The sequence below is a fragment of the Leptosomus discolor genome, chromosome 8, assembly GCF_034619465.1.
Source record: "Leptosomus discolor isolate bLepDis1 chromosome 8, bLepDis1.hap2, whole genome shotgun sequence".
In the NCBI taxonomy this organism is placed as follows: domain Eukaryota; kingdom Metazoa; phylum Chordata; class Aves; order Leptosomiformes; family Leptosomidae; genus Leptosomus; species Leptosomus discolor.
The window spans coordinates 47806916-47824072 of record NC_141398.1 but is presented as its reverse complement, the minus strand read 5'-3'; positions in this window follow the sequence as shown (position 1 = coordinate 47824072).

The following is a 17157-nucleotide window of genomic DNA, read 5'->3' as shown; positions in this document are numbered from 1 at the left end:
CCAAATACTTCCATAATTAACTACTGTTTAGCTATGGAGGCAATAGATGCCCTGTCCCCACTTCTGAAGTCCTTGTCCTTCCCTGTGGCACTCCCACAATTAATCACCCAAGCATTCCCTTCCTGGGGTCCATGCTTCCCACACTTGCTCTATCACTGTGTCTCCAGCTCACCCAACTCCACTCTGTTTGTGCTCACTCTCTCCTACAAAAACACCTTGGCAGAATGAAATCCAGAGAAAGCCTCCTGCTCCATATGTACAGCACAAATACATTTGTTTGAAACATAAGAGGTGTCTATGTTTGGGCTGAAAGTGGTAGATGTATAGCTAGCTGATGTTATAAAAACAGCACAATTATCAACTGCTTTAAAGGAAAAAAGAAGGTATTCTCAACCAATAACTGTACTTTATCTAACCATGAGAAAAATTAGACAAAAGCCAAAATAGGAGAGTCTCCAACGAAAGACTTCAACACACATGGTCCCCCAGGAGTGACGCTGAGTGTGAGGGAGTCCCTCCTGCTTTGACTAATGCCTGTGGTTGGTGGCAAGCAGCTGCTTTGCTGGCTGTGGCAGGGCCTCCTGACAGCCATCTCATGGCATGGCCTTCACCCAGCTACTTCGCTGTGGAGAGAAGAGCAGAAGGAAACTGCCATTCCTACAAAGGACATGGGGCACAGTACAAACACTATGTGGAGAGCTGAAATGCCATCTGCTTCCAGCCTGTCATGAACCTGAGAAGTTGTGATGGTTTAGCCCTGGCCAGATGCCAGGTACCCACCAAAGCCACTCTATCACTCTCACCCCCTCAGCTGGACATGGAAGAGAAAATATAACAACAGGCACGTGGGTCAGATAAAGGCAGTTTAATGAAGAAAAAGCCGCGCGTGGAAGCAAAAGAAAACAAAGGATTTTATTCACTACTTCTGATCAGCAGGCGATGTCCAGCCACTTTCTGGGAAGCAGGGCTCCGGTATGCATAGCAGTTGCTCCAGATGACAAACGTAAAATGAATGTGTTCCCCCCTTTCCTCTTTTCCCCAGCTTATATTGCGGAGGAGACATCAGGTGGTATGGAACATCCTTTTGGTCAGTATCGGTCAGCTGTCCTGGCTATATCCCCTCCCAAGTTTCTACCCCGCCTCAGCCTACTGGGGAAATGTTGGGGAGACAGCCTTGATGCTGTGTGAGCCCTACTCAGCAGCAGCCAAAACACTGGTATGTTACCTAGCTACACCTACACAGCACAATGAGGGCTTCATCTCAGGCAGACCCGTTACAGAAGTCATACCCCAATGCCATCATCCCCGCTGACCTCCAGTGGGCTGGAAGGATTAGCTTCTCTTTTTGTCCACTCCTTGTAGCTTTTAGGGAAATAAGTGCAATGAAACTAGGAGGAACTGGGTCACAGCTGTACCTAATAACTACTTGTGTGACTGATAACAGTGCCAGACCCACACTCCACCTAATGCAACACTCTGGAAAAGTGACATGATGCAACAAGCAGAACTGGATTGTGATCCTTAAGCTCCCCCTGCCTGTATCTGCAGGCGTGCAGCAGCACTCGCTTAGCTAAAAGAGCCAGCAAACTGCTTCATGTGAAAACTAAACAAGGGCATTATTTCCTACTTGATTCAGATTTTCCTCATAGATCTGGGATGAGATTCCTTTCCCTTTGCACCAGAAAATTCAGTTACTTAATTTACAAAAGCATGTGTCTTGGCACGCAGATACAGCTAGTTTTTCAGCAGACAGATGCAATGTTTTTACTGTACCCCAAAGGCTGACCAAAACTACAACAGAGAACAACTAAGTGTAATCCAAAATTCAAACTCTAAAATAAGAGAGAAATAATCTTGGCAGTGGGTTAAGTAGAGTTGGGTAACTAACAACAATGTAGAAGATTAAATACGTTTTAAGGAGAACTGAAATTATTTTTTTTTCATATTTAAAGTTTCATTATATTTTTTGCTAAGCTGGACTTAATTATACAACTTTTCTAATTCTGGGTACAAATTTTAAAACCCATGTAGGATAAGTCCTTAAAAACTGCAGTTCAAGTTACAGCATTTAATTCTAAATTGTCAGCAATGCAGTCTTCAGAAAATACAAAGCTCTTAGGTGAAAAAACGTCACTGCCTTAGGATAGGGCCAGAAGTTCACTTGTGCATGCAAAAATAAAATAAGTTACAGCAATTTGAAACAAATGATGTAACATGTCTAGATATGGAGAGCATTAGTGGACTAATTTCTTTACAAAATAATTAAGTATTAAAAAAAGTGGAAACACTATTTTTCACCAAGAAAAAAAAAATCTTGAATAACATATTACTTTTGTATGCTTACCCAGGCTTTGCCTTAGATCCTTTATTGTCTGAAAAACAATCTGTTAACATTTAGGACACCCAGGGCCTGCCCTGAACTACTTGGTTTTTGTTCCAAACCCAGCATTATGTGTTGGTTGGAAAGCCCATACAGCTATGTTTGTACAGCTGATGTCATTTTTCTCCAGCATGGGTCTGCACAGTTCATACACACCACCACCATCACCATCAATCCACAGGTCTCTACAAAATGTATCTGGCAAGAAAAGCTTGAAGCATGTTTAGAAAAAATAGAGCAAATCTTCACCTTTCACAGCTGGGTCTTGTCCAGTAGATCTGATTAACTGGTTTGGCAGCCACTCTACCAGAAAGCCACATGCACAGTGTAATGCAGTGCTACTCTACAACTTTATCTTAATGTAAATCATGAGATTGTTTACAGATAGTCAGAAAATTATAGATACTCTTAGTCTTCAGTTCAGAATCTCTTTAAAATGAGCATTAAAATAATGGCTGTTCTCTCTTCTACAAACAGATCCAGCCATTGCTAAGCCCCCAAGCATGAGAGTGAAATTCATCCCGATGCCAACGACCTTCATTAAGACTCTCATGTGTAAAATGATGCCAAGGCCTTGTACTTCCAACAAGCACTTTTTCCAAGGCAGTACCTCAGTATTCAATTGCAGATGTATATCACTGCTTAATGCTATTCTTTCAAAATCTGTCTCAAACCACATTATACACATGGGCAAATTTTCTGGTTCACTTTTGTGCTTCACACAAGGGACAGCTATATTTGAATGGTGGTTGAAATTACTCCTTTATGCACGCTGTATACAAAGCAATTTGGCATCTTGAGTACATTATGTTTTCAGTCTCACATTTGAAATGTAATAAAAATAATTGCAAGGAATAGGATTCCTACTTGGGTCCATACAGCCTGGTTTACTATTTTTACAGAGGTATTTTAAAAAAAAAACAAAAACAAAAACAAAAAAACCCCAACAAAACCAGAAAGTAAAAATTCATTCTTTAAACTGTCCTGTTCCTTGTTTTCTATCCAACTCCAAAGACCTTGAAATATAAATAGCACCAGAGTAGTCCAGGCACTGAAACATTCGCTAACTCTTTCTACATGTGTAAAGAAAAGTTACTCACTTATGACAGGTATATCCATTTGATCATTACCTGAAAATATTCAGAACCTGCATCCCTGGGAGACAATGCCTCTTGCTAGGGCTGAGGACTGTCATATTTTATGCAACTCATGTCTCTAGTGGATCAAGATTATTACATCCACCAATTGAAGCCTGAAAGGGGACTCATAGCAGAGAACTAAGCTTTAAATTTTCTCGTTATAAGGAAGTCAACAATTTTGTTCTGGACCCAGAATCCCCTCAAAGCTATGAGGCATTCACAGTAAGTCCCCTGGTACAGCACTTTGCTACAAAACCGTTACATACGTCATTGTTTTAGTTCCAGATTTTTCTGAAGCTCAAGTCTTATTACACAGGGATTGTACAACTTTGGTAAAGTAGGAATTTGTCCAAGTCAGGGCTGGGTGGGGCCACAGTATGAATTATGAGCAGCCAGAGGGGCTTTCTCCATCCCATTCCAGTAGCATTTAGCCTGGCAGGACTCGCAGGTGGCTGTGCTTCCAGTTCCCTGGGATTTCCCCAGAAATCTTCATTTTCACATCCCTCACTCCACATCACAGAAAGGCAGCATCACAATAAAGTTAACACATTTGCAAAATACCTGAATCCTTTATACAGGCAAAAACAGACCAACAGGACAGCACATGACAAGGAGTAGCAATATGGGGCCCAATCCTATGGCCCAATATGGAATCTAGGAATCCCTGGTTCCCAAAACATTAGACCTATTTTTCATCTTTAAGGAAGGAAAGGACAGATTCTGCACGTAGCCTTGTGTTTAGCAGCATTTCTGTCACAGGCTCAGCAGGTATTCCTGCAAGATTCAGCACTGACTAGCTAAACTGGACTTATGCTAAGCAGCAGACGGGGAATCCCCATTATCGTTGTGCTGCACCTCTAGAATAATCTAATCAGATTCTTTCTCAGGACCAGGTTGTATATTAAAAAACCCCTCAGTCTGGGTTTAACAATCTATTTAATCCATCATCTCCATTTGCACCTCCTACAGAATCTCATTGTTACGGCAAGGGCACCACCTATGAATCCCTGTCAGGCCAATTACCAAGTACCACATTATCAACCTCCCTTCTCCACCCTTGCACAGGAAGGATGCTATGGTCTTGCCAGGGCCCAGCACACTCATACAGCCTCAGCACTTCTGCATCCCTTTGGAGCAGGGCTAGCATAGCCACATTCTGTTTTACAGAAACAACTACCTTCTACTTGTGGGGCCACCTGACAGCTGGAGGAATGAGAACAGGCTTTTTCATTTGTGTCTAGCTGTCTCATTCATTACTTGGCTTTATGAAACATTTTAAGAGGTAAAGGCTGGGTCTGCTCAAACCATTGGTTTCAGAATCCCTCTAGAAATCAGTCAAGATCTCGCGGCACATCTGTCCCTTCTGCCCTCAGCTCTCCCAGTTCTTCATGCAAAGTCACAAACTAGCATACATAACTGCATGACTACCTACAGGTTTCATCAAAATATCTGTCAGCTACTTCCATTTAGGAGTTTACTCTTCTTCCCCTGACCAGCCACCCCCCAAGTAGGCTGGCAACTCCTTCGGAAGGAAAGGGTTCTCTCTGGCAATCATGTCTCTTTAACAACACTGCATAAACGCTTGGAAAAATATGGAAGAAGTGTTTACAGTAGCTGCATATCATAAGAGAGATTTATAGGCCTATTAAAAATTATTAGGCTTTACTTCTTCTTCAGTGACAAAGCTGCTTTCATAAACTGCTCTCAACAACTTCATATCCAGAGTCTGCAGGATGTTTACTTCCACATTTTCAAAGTGCCATATTTCCTTCACCATTAAATTTTTTGTTTTGTTGTTTGAAACAGCAATTCCCTAACTCTTCTGACCTAGCAAGTCAGTTTAAAAATAGGTCACCCTGGAACACTTTCAAATGGACAGCATGGCTGCAGCTGTGACAACAAGTCATTGTTGTGAGTAATGCTGTAAAGTGTTCCCAACTGCCCAGATAACTAAAATGTCTGTCACAGATCCAAGTATGCAATTGGGCATTGATCATTGATTCTAGTTTCAATTGCTGATACACTTGATTGGACTCAAGGACCTTGTTCACAATGAGAAAGTCTTTACCCCTGAGTGCGGCAAGCAGGGATGCAGAACAACAAAAATATCATTTTTGTATTGGCTATAATACCAGCTCTCACCCTTCCACCAAGAAACAGAGAGTAATGTCCTTTTGTACTCGTGATGGCCATGATTCCTTCCTTTAGCATCCCCATATCATTTCCCAGTTGCTATAAGGAGAAGTCTGAGGTCTCTCCACTTACTACAGGATGATAATCTTAGATTTTGCTACAGTTGATTAAACTGATAGAAACATTTTCCAAATGTACTTTGTGTTAGAATTCAAAAACAGGGAGTCATGGCTGCTCTAATACATGAGTCATAGATGATACAGCTGGGCAAAGACAGTTAAATTCAGGAGCAGTTTTATAATTGCATTTTAATGTGCTCAAGTTAAAAAGAGGAAGAAGATCAAATTTTTCAGAATTTTGTGCTGAAGCGGTAGACTGAAATCACCCTACTCCCCAAGCTTTTTTTGGGTTTGCCTAGGGAAAAATCACGTAAAAACTTGCTCAGCATAGAAAGACCTTTGGAATGGGCCTTTTTCTACTAACAAAGGCAGTCCTTTGTGCAATACAGACATCTTGAACAACAAACAAAATGACATTAAAAAAATAAATCTAGCTGGAATCTATTACTTGCTTCCATAAATGGTAACAAATCACCATACAGTTGCCAAAAGACTGTTTCTATTTCTAAGGAGGATACCAAAGCTCTGTATTTGCTGTAAAGACATTTGCAAAGATTTGTGTCCATCACATCCCTCAGTGCTGGACAGGTACTGTAGATTATAGACAGCAGTTACAGTCAAACTGTGTAATGTATTAAACACAAGTCTGTACAGAAACAGTCATCACAATTTACACGATAAAATGGTCAGGTAAAATCTCGGTGGTAAATCATGATGAGAAAAAATGCTTTATTCAGGTTAATCCTAGTTAAACCATATAAATGTTTCAACATATCCCAGTGGTCTTTTTTACAGAAAAGATGAATGTGACCTGAATAGAACACTGCTTTCAAACCTAGCTGAACCCATTCACAAGAAGTGGTAACAAAATTCCAAGCCAGTAGGCAAGAGACAAAACAATTCGAAGTTTTCCTTCAGACTTCCATCTCTGTGATACATGTCCCCACTGTGCAATCTAACCTGCTAAGACTATTTGGCAACACCAGCAAATCATCACTGACTGAGAAAGTAATTATAATTCAGCACTATGCCTAGCATTATCTGCTGTTTGCTATTGGCTAAACCAGGAAAGATGCTGCAAAAGAAATGCTGCAATACTCCAAAGGAGTGGAGTTTGTAAGCAGAATGACAATGACTTTGAAGATACTTCACTATTAAACAACTGGGTGGGACCAATTCCTTCATTTTTATAGAGCTGAATACCACCTAAAACTGAATCAAGTGGTGCATCATTCTTTACTGCAACATCTACTGTTTCCAGTGCTAATCCACTAGAAGAAAACTATCAGCCTGAGATTATCTAATGTGCATCCAGCTTTATAAAAGTTCTATTTTTCCTCTAAATGCAAAGGAAAATAAACATCTCTAGAAGGGTTCTACTGTGTGCAGGGAATATGAGAACAATCTCTTTCTTCTGTAACTAGCTACCTTGGAATAGTTTAGCATCAATGAAGAAAGTGAGATGACTCATAGGAATAATGATTTTTATAGGTATAAACACTATGCAACCAGGACTGGAGCCCACAGGCTGCATATAATTAATCCCAGTAAGTACATTGAGGAGACATGGAGTTTCTCATATGCATGTTTGCAGTATACAAACCCACATTTGTATTGACTTTTTAAAAAATTATTATTTTAAGCACTGTAGAAGTATGGAAGCTATTCTGTGCTATGTCCTAGGAAGCACACTCCATATAAAAAGATCACAGTTGAGAAACAGAGAGCTATGCTTACTGAATGCTAATAGAGCCAAAATACATGCAAAAAGTCAGGTTAATGAAAGAAAGCAATACCCAAATCTGAAACATTCACAAGGGGACTTTGAGACTTGCACAAAATCTTCCCAGAATATTATCTGAAATTTTATAGAATGTGGAAAATCATGTAGGGATAACAAACTACCTTAATGCCAGGGATCAATCAGTAGGTTCTAAAGTAAGACCTTAGATTACATAAATACTAGGCAAAGTGACACCCTACGCTAGTATTGTCCATGTGCGTGGGCATTAAGAATGCACACCATAACAAACATTAGCAACTAATGCTTCATAGCAGCTTCAGATATACTCAGTTTTATTTTTCTCCCTGGCTGGAACTCATGCTCAGTTGTACCCACTGTTCTGTACCTCTGCAGCAATTTTTTTGACTGCACATGCTGGATCTTTCAATTTCAAACAAACTTTAAATTATGGTCAGTGGCACAATTGCTGTTTGTCTCAGGCAGCTAACAGTAAAAGAAAGAGAAGCAACAACTTTTGAGATTTTCACAAGTGGTGTCCTCACAGCATTAGATACCAGCAGCGGTGACCAAATGGTCTTGAACAATAATTATCTGCGGTCAAAGCTGAAGCAGATAATACAATCAAATGTTCCATTTCACTGAAGAAGGTAGGTGGCTAACAAATCCCTATGTGGGTGTAAATTATGAACCGTCCAGGAAGAAGAAAGTAAGAGAAAACCAACCACAACAGCCATACAAGCAATAACATAACCTGCAGACAGAGCATGAAAGCGTGGAACAAAAGGCTAGAAAGTACTTAGTATTTTTCCCCTGTGCCGTGGTCAATATGTAGTGCACCAGGTATGCATTTCAGATGGGTCCACAAAAAAAGTTCAAGCTTACATGGCTTTGAGCTGCTATTTAAGTTAATTAACAGAATTTAATTTTAAAAAATCCAACAATCTAAGCCAAGGCCAAATGTGATGAGATCTTGCAGATGGCACAGAACAGCACTAACTGCCCAATACTTGGGTAACATCACTACAAATGTACAAGCCTTCAATAGAATCCATGCAACTCTTGAGAAGAATCTGTGCAAGCCTCCCAGGACCAGACAAGCACACAGCGAGAAGACACAGCCTTTTGTTTCTTTGAGCACTATGTGGCTTTTCTCCACCTCGTTTTTATCCCAAAAAATCCTTTTTGACCTATTCCCATCTAAGTCAAGTGCCCATAATCTAATATAGGACTTTGTGGGTAGCTTTCCCCCCACCCCCCCCATCCCCCTGCCATTTGCCAAGATTTCTCCCACATTAATTAAAACAGAACTAAAGGCATAAAGGGGAAATTTGTCAAACGGATTATAGATCTTCCCTGTACTTTCTGAAAAAGTATTCTTTGCAGATTATAGTATCAGATTAATATAGGTATGGTGTCCCTTATAAATTACAACAGGTAATTAGATCATGGACACCTTCAACAGCAGTACAATTATTTTTACATTGTCTGCAGCTATTAGCTAAGAATAGCAGATAAGCGATTTCTAGACAACTCTAATAAGATTGTGGCTTTATCTGAGATATCCTATTTCCCTGCAAGTTGCATACAACTCAAGACCTGACAGATACATGCGTTAGAACCTTTTCATAATTCCAGTAATGAAAAATAAAGTCATTATAAAGACAGCCAGTGAGATTTGCAATGCCAGCATTTTAAACTAACGGCTGAATACGCTAAAAGCTTTGTCACTTATCCCTACCCTGAGTCTCTGAAGAGCTAGCAATAGATAAATTTCCTTAGTTACTCCATCTTCCACCCAAATGTCATCAATGCACTGGAAGTTTACCAGATCCAGTTTCAGTTTTCATAACCAAAATATTTGCACTCTAAAATGGCTTCCTAATTCCACACTTCAGTAAATGGACATGGTGCTGAGCCATAAGGGATACTCATGGCTATGTCAAAAGCTCAGCTCAAACACTCGATCAGCCCAGTGCAGAAGCAAGAGCAGCAAAGCAAGCATGGATTGACATCAGGATAGACCACTCTTGAGCTTGGAGAAGGAGATCCTTGAAAATCAACTAGCTGTCCTGGACCCCTTTTCTCTCCAGGATTATATCCCCTGGGATTCTTCCAAGCAGAACTCTGAACAGGCCAAAGTCTGCTCTCCTGAAGTCCTGCTGTTTGCCTTTGTCCATTGTGTTCTGATGCTGAACCAGACCAGCTCATAGTCACTGCAGCCAAGGCTGCCCCCCAGCCTTCATATTCCTAACCAGTTCTTCCTTGTCTGTAGATATCAGGTCCAGCAGAGCACCTCCTTTCATTTTTTCTTCAATCACCTGTGTTAGGAAGTTATCCTTGATGCACTCCAAAGACCTCCTGGCTTGCTTGTGCCCTGCTGTGTTGCCCTTCCAGCAGATGTTTGGGTCGTGAAAATACACCATGAGAACTAGGGCCTGCAAACGTGAGGCTTTTCCAGTTGTCTGAAGAAGGCTTCATCTACTTCTTCCTGACGAGGGAGCATGTAGCAGACAAGCACCACAATGCCACTCCATATTGGTCTGCCCCCTAACCCTGACCCGTAAGCTCTCAGCTGGCTCATCACCTTCCCCAGGCAGAACTCTTTGCACTCCAGCTGCTCTCTCACATACACGGAAATTTCCCTCCTCACCTTCCTGGCCTGTCCTTCCTTTCCTAAATTCTGTATCCATCCTCTGCAGTAAAAAGTACACAACTTAGTAATTTTGTTAATAATAATGCCACTATAATAATTGCCTAAACTGAAATAGAAACCTGAAATTATGGGATTTCACAAATTATAATCCAGACAAACAGTTTGAAGCATTAAAAAAAATTATCTAAAACTTCAGTTGGCTAATGATTGATACAGCCTCACACTAACCTTGAGAGGTGGCTATGGGAACATAATGGAAGTTATAGCTGCTGAACCAGTTACTGGAGCACTTTGTAAATAGCTGAGTAGCACATGAAAGAAAAAGTAAACTTCACCCTTTAAATATCTCAGTAAGACTTTTTATTGTCAATATTGCCACAGAAGCAAACAAGTGTAGCATGGCATCACAGAGCAGGAATGCTAAGAATGTAGCCCATGCAGACTTGTGAATATTCATGATATGCAAAAGAAAAAAGGGGGGAAAGGGGCTCAAACAAAGGGACTACCATTATTACTTACCAGACACCCGTTCCACTTATTTTCTTCTACAGTACACAAGCTATTACAGCAGTTTGGTCATGCCTCCCTAAGCTCCCTAGTACTTGAGTGCACTACACTCATTAGCACATTTTATTTTTAAGGAAGACTCCCCTTTTCCACATGTATTCAGGTGACCCCCATGCTCTCTCCTAATGAGCTATGTGGAAAAAAACAGTCATTTATCCTAATTAAAGGACAAGAATATAAGCATTTCCAGGCCTTAATTATAGATACCACTTTTTGCAGCTATTGCCCGATTTCTAATTGTGTGAATACTCATAGACCAAATTCACAAGTTCTATAAATGTTTTTTTAACCTGATCTTCTAAACAGGGCCAAACTCAGAAAGACAGAGATGAACGCAAAAGCTGTCCTGCTTTTCTTAGGGAAAGACTTGTAATCAAGGCAGTAACCAAAAAGTAACAAAAAGAAATGTTGCCTCTGAGAACAGCTTTTGTCAGTTCACGTTCTGCTGGAAGCACTGAAGATTAAATGCCGGCTCCCATGCTCATGGCAAGTCAGAGAAGCAAAGCAGCAAATACTGCCAACCGCTGCCTGTCTAGAGAGCGGCCTTGTAAGTGACTCACACACTGGCTGACGGGAGCTGAAACCACACCTTCTGACACACGTGGTGTTTTGTGTCTATACCACAAAACAAGGTACAGACTCACTCTGTGGCAGCTCTGGTTAGAGACTGCACATTATACTTCTTGCTGAAAATTTAAGAATCAAATCCAAATATTTTAGTGTGACAATCTTTTGGTAAAAATAGATTTGTTAAGACCAGCACTCCTCATATAGTGGTAATGTATGGGTTGCACTTCCTTCTGATTCCCAGATTGCTTTATAAAGGCACAAGGAACAGAGCTGACAAACTACAGCTGGTCAAAGTCTACAGTTCCTGGTGCACAGAAAATTTTGAAATGGACCAGCTTGGGAATGTACTTTGCGAAATTAAAATCTTAAAATTGCTTTCTTCATAAAATAAAAACTCCCTAAATGCTTCATTCTGATGTTGCTTCACTCTCCCTTTATATTGTAAATTATGTCACAGTACATACAGTAATATTTTAAAATTACAAATCAAACACATAACTTGTCAAAATTCCTTAAAATTATTTTAAAAAAAAATTCAAAGTCACCACTTTTTTAGACCATTTTGATATCAGAGAATTGGCATTTTCTAAAGAAAAAACCCACTTTATGAAGAATTAGTTAACAAGTTCTTTCTCTAGCACTGAAGAGGAGAATAATCTCAGGCCATAAAAGCAGGCCCATAGGAAAAAAACATATCTCCCAGTGCAGGTTCCTGTGCACAAACCAGCAATCACCATGCAGACCTTTCACACAACCAGCCTCCATTGCCTACTGGTATTCCTTTCAGAATAGATAATTATTCATGCCCTAACTAGACCAAGAAGCATCCCTCTGAAAATGAGAAATTATTTTTCATGAAGTTTTATTTTGTGTACTAGAAAGAGCACAGCAGTAAGTATCTCACACACAGAGATCGAATGTGGAATAGTGATGATGTGTTTTGTTTGAGTGAAGCTCATCTGCTGCACCTTGCTGAGCAGCAGCTTTAAACACTTATTTCAAAGTTGAATTTGAAATTATCAAATTACCAAAGTCAGTTTTCACTTGTACACCTGAATCATAGATCAGGTACCAGAAACATATCAGATAGGGAGAACTCAGACCGCACACCATTAATTTATTTTCTTGCCTGCTTATTACAAACCTGGTTCAGTAACAGGCCAGGTCACCATGCAGCTGCTCAAACCCCCACTGCTCAAAGAAAGTGGACAGTGGACCCCTCTGCCTCTTTGGGCAGCAATGGCAACTTAAAGACTTCATAAAACTATGACTGCAAATTATAACGAAAAGGAGGACGATGTTGAGGTAGGGGGAAAATGTGGAAGTGACATGGGCCACGGGCTCCAGCAGCTGCTCCGTGTGCAGAGTGTGATTAGAGACTGCTGGAAGTGCCAGGAACGCCCATCGTGCTGCAGTTGCTGCCCCCCCGGCGTCTCAGCCACCATCCCTCATTTCCCCAGCAGGCTTGTGCCTAGCATCACTCACTCATAATCCTTCACAGAAAAGAGAAAATCACACTTTGGCTGAACTAAAACCTTTCCAGAGCACTGTAACGTTACTCTCATTGATTTATCTATTTAAAGTAATGTCAGGATTTTGTCATTAATATTTGATTGGTATTTTTAAACCCTTACAAGAATTGCACAGACCATAAGAAGGTGTTACAGTAAAACACCATAGGCAGAACAGCATTATCCTAAACCACAAGGGATCTTGGTTGACACTGTCTTCCGCATCTTAAAGCTCTCACACGGTGTCAAGACACCATTACATCATTGCCAGGACTTGACTTCTCAGCACACATAGATTTAAAAATGAGATTGAATAAAAAGACTGTAAGTGGCAGAACAAAACAAAAATCTAAAGTTACAGACATTCATAGAACAAAAAGTATGATGTGTATTCATTTGTCAAAGTAAATTCAACATAGTACGCATTAAGGATTTACACATTTTAGCAGGATTTATAACAGTGAAATGCTTTTACATAAGAATGTACCTTCATACATTAAAAGCTCTGTCTTGTTTCTTCAAATTCAAAGAAAAATAGATCTTGGAGTACTTTAAAAGGTGCTCACAACCCCCAAAAATTTAGTATTCTGAAAACAAAACTGACAACAAGAGCAGTCACGCTTTTACAATCAAGGAGAAGATCTATGAAGAAATCTCATCAATGAATTTATGCAAGGCCTTATACACAAACAGAATTAAAATGCATTGGTTGTTCAAAGTACAAAAGTTAAAGATGGTGTCAGGAGAGTAATGCAGCCCAGAAAGCTTATTAGCAACCTTTCTGCACTAATGACCTAGAGGCAAATTCAAGCTGCCAGCATAACTGCCCAAAGAGTGGGCTAATGAGCCCAGATGCCTTTGTTGGGGAAGCATCTCCCATAGTTTGACATCTGACACCTTGGACCGTCATCCCAGTATGATACCTTTGATAGAGTAGAAGGCATTCAAACTTTTAGCTGTGTTATTCAAAGCATATGTGTAAATACACCATTTTTTACTTATAGAACAGGAATATTTGTTGTATTAACTTTAGACAGAAATGTTAGTGATACCTAGATTTTAAGTAGCTGGAATCATCCGAACACACGACACATTATATAGTTTGTAGCTTTCACGGGCTGAAGTTTCCCACCCTAGGTATCTGCTACAGTCTTTGCTTTCTAAAAGTTTCAGGTATGAGCTTCGGAAAATTTCTGAAGTTAATTTAGGAAAGAAAGACATTATCTATCTATGGTAAAAAACAAGCATGGCTATTTTGTTGAGATGTCCTAGTCCAGTATACCTGTGACCTTTAGCAGGGACTTGAAATTTGGCTACAAGTCATATCCTGGTTTCTATGCAGTTGCTTTGTCACTCAGAAATTCTCCCAAATGTGGCCAAATTATAATCCTGTATGATTCCTCAGTTTTTACCTTCACAGCGTTCAAAATACATGAGAATCAGGAAGATTCACACTTACTGCATTTTTTAAATCTATACAACTTGAGCACTAATTTATGAAAATCTAATGTAGAAACAAAACACTATATTAAAAATGGAGTTATCACCAGGGATTAGAGCAGGACTACAGGAATTTAGGACCCACCAAGTGAGCCCCAAGCAGATCACTCTGCAAGTACTCATAATACACGCCACAGTTCCTGCCCCCTGAATAATGAACAAGGGTTGGCAGAAATACTAGAAATTCTTGCCAAGTTTATAAATTCTCGTGTCTCACTGAGGTTACAAAGCACACAGCTCCCAAATGACAAGCTGCATACCCTCGGGTGTGATAAAATTTCCCATAAAAAAGAAAAGTAGTTGCAGTAGTTTGAATAATTTCTCCCTCTCTCCTCCCAGTTGTGCAATGTCAATGGGAACTTATACATGCATCCTAGAGTGGAACTGAGTTTTAAGTTATGTAAAACCACCACATTACTATCTATTATCATAAAGCCTGAGTCTGCTATTATTATACCCACAGTATAAATAGGAATAAACTGCTTTGAAGTCAGTGGAATCAAAAACGCTAAATGCCAAGAACAGAATTAGATACTTCAGTCCAGGTTCTCTACCGCATGGGCAGAAGTGAAAGACCGATGAATTGTATGTACTAAAAAAAAAAAAAAAAACCAACAAAAAGGCAGCTTTAAGAATTACACTGACAAGAATGACAAGAAAAGCATGTTAACAAAGTCATGAAACACTTTTCTATAAAAATGTATTCAGCAGAGAAAGGAAAGAAGAAAAGACAGACACATAGACACATTTATAGTGCTATGTTTCTTTATGGTCAGAAAAATGCAAAATAAAGCAGAAGAGATTCTTTGTAGAAAGACAAAATCTGCCAGAAAAGATGTTCCCTGGTAGGAGAGCAGTGGAAGTGTCTTTTGACAATTCTGATCAAGAAGTGCTCTAGTTAGCATTCAAGATGACCATTATGGCAGATCAGATGAATAATTTTGATTCTTTGTCAGGACTCGGATAATATCTGCCTACAATACATCTGTATCAGTGCACTCTTAATTACTGAGTGAAGGACAGATAGAACAGAACAAAACTTTTCTACACATCCTTTATGCTCAGACAATGACAAGTTCATGTAAATTATGGCATATATTACAAAAGCAAACACTATGCTTCTTTTCGTTACTGCTCACTGTACACATGTAGCATTCTGAAGAGCTATAGGGAGAGGGTTGTTAAACAAGATTCATCAAGTTACAGAATAAACTGCAGGATCTGAGATGATAAAGGTTTGAGGACTGAACTTTGTTGTGCATTTTGTGGTAGTTATGCAGAGTGAGCCGAAAAATTTAGATTCAGTCTGCTTGTAGGTAATTGACAGAGAAACAGGTTGAGGGAATAATAGGGTGACACAAGGACATCAAATTGTTCCATGAGTTCTTTTCCTGCTTTCTTTAGGATTAAGGCTTCCTGTCTGTCCACATTGATAAATAGCAGAGCACAGAGTATCCTCTGTATAAAAGAAAATGTCTTACATTATTTCACATCTGCTCTATATTTACATAAACAATTAGTCACTTCATGCTCCAGAAAAGTGCTTTTGCTTTGGTGGACAGTCATCATCTTAAGATCATCTGCGATTTTATTTAGTATTTTCCCAACCAGGGAAGAAGCAGGAGCAGAAAATAGGCTTTTAAGCTGTTCTCCTGCAGCACACAGTTTGGCTTTTGGTCTTTTCCCAAAAGTTTTAGGTTTGTTCTAATTTTTGAAGGTGGCTTTGTGGGCTGCAGTGTATGGTGAGAGCTGGAGTAGGTATTACACGCACTCTTTAGAGCTATGGTTCTTTTGCACAGTTCCTGTGGAGAATTGGGTCAGACGATTTAAATACTATGCTCCTATATTTTAGATTTCTACCATTTTAGATTTCAGCGCCTTGACTTGTTCCTTTCCCTAGAGCCTTATAGGTTTGCCTCAGAGAAAGACTATTTCCAAAGAATTCTAGATGATGTTCTCCATTTTAAATCATTTACCAGATTTGCTGCCACTGAATATCGTTTCAGTTTAATGTATATTTCTTAAGTACCCTAATATTGCGTATGCTTGTTGCTTTACTGTTTATATAGGAAAACCCAAATTAATGATCAACATACCTGATGTAACAACCCAGACGCTTGTCACAGAAGTCTGAAAAGTAGGTGACGAAGCAAGAAAAAACCAAGATAGTTCTGAAACTGCTATATTATATTAGATCTGCTTTGCATTTGTGAATAGGAACCGTTGCACATCTCCCAGTGTACAGTAATTGACACAGTAAACTATTGGACTGGAAAACTGCTACTGAAAACATACAATCAACCTTCTGAACTCTATAAATGCAGAGAGATGAGGGAGATGCAATTCTACTTCCTCAGGTCCTGTATGACCTGTTTAGACTTCAACCTCAGAAAATGGAGGTGAACAAATTGCAGACAACTGCTCTTACAGGTAAGTTTGTTTAGAATTTCATCATCCTGCACATGTGGCATAAACTCTTCCTGGAACCTAAGCCTTTTGAAAGTATATAGACCATGCAATGACATGGGAACTGCAGATCCTGATAATTCCCCATCACCCCAGAATTTTTAAATATATGTATAGAGATTTAACGTATATTTATACATGTAACAAAATTAGAATTTTGGCTTTTGAGTCATCTTTCTGGATACAGTTTGAGCTGTATTTCTTCTGTTTACTGATAGGTTGTGATGCTGTATTGCATAAGAACTATTAAAGAACCTACCAGGTCGAGTTGCTGCTTTGTTTGCCCCTTCATACAAGCACTCTGCTGGGGAATTGTTTTACATCCAAGGTTAAATCTTAAAAGGCAGTGTGTTATTTGGCATAGATAGGATAAAG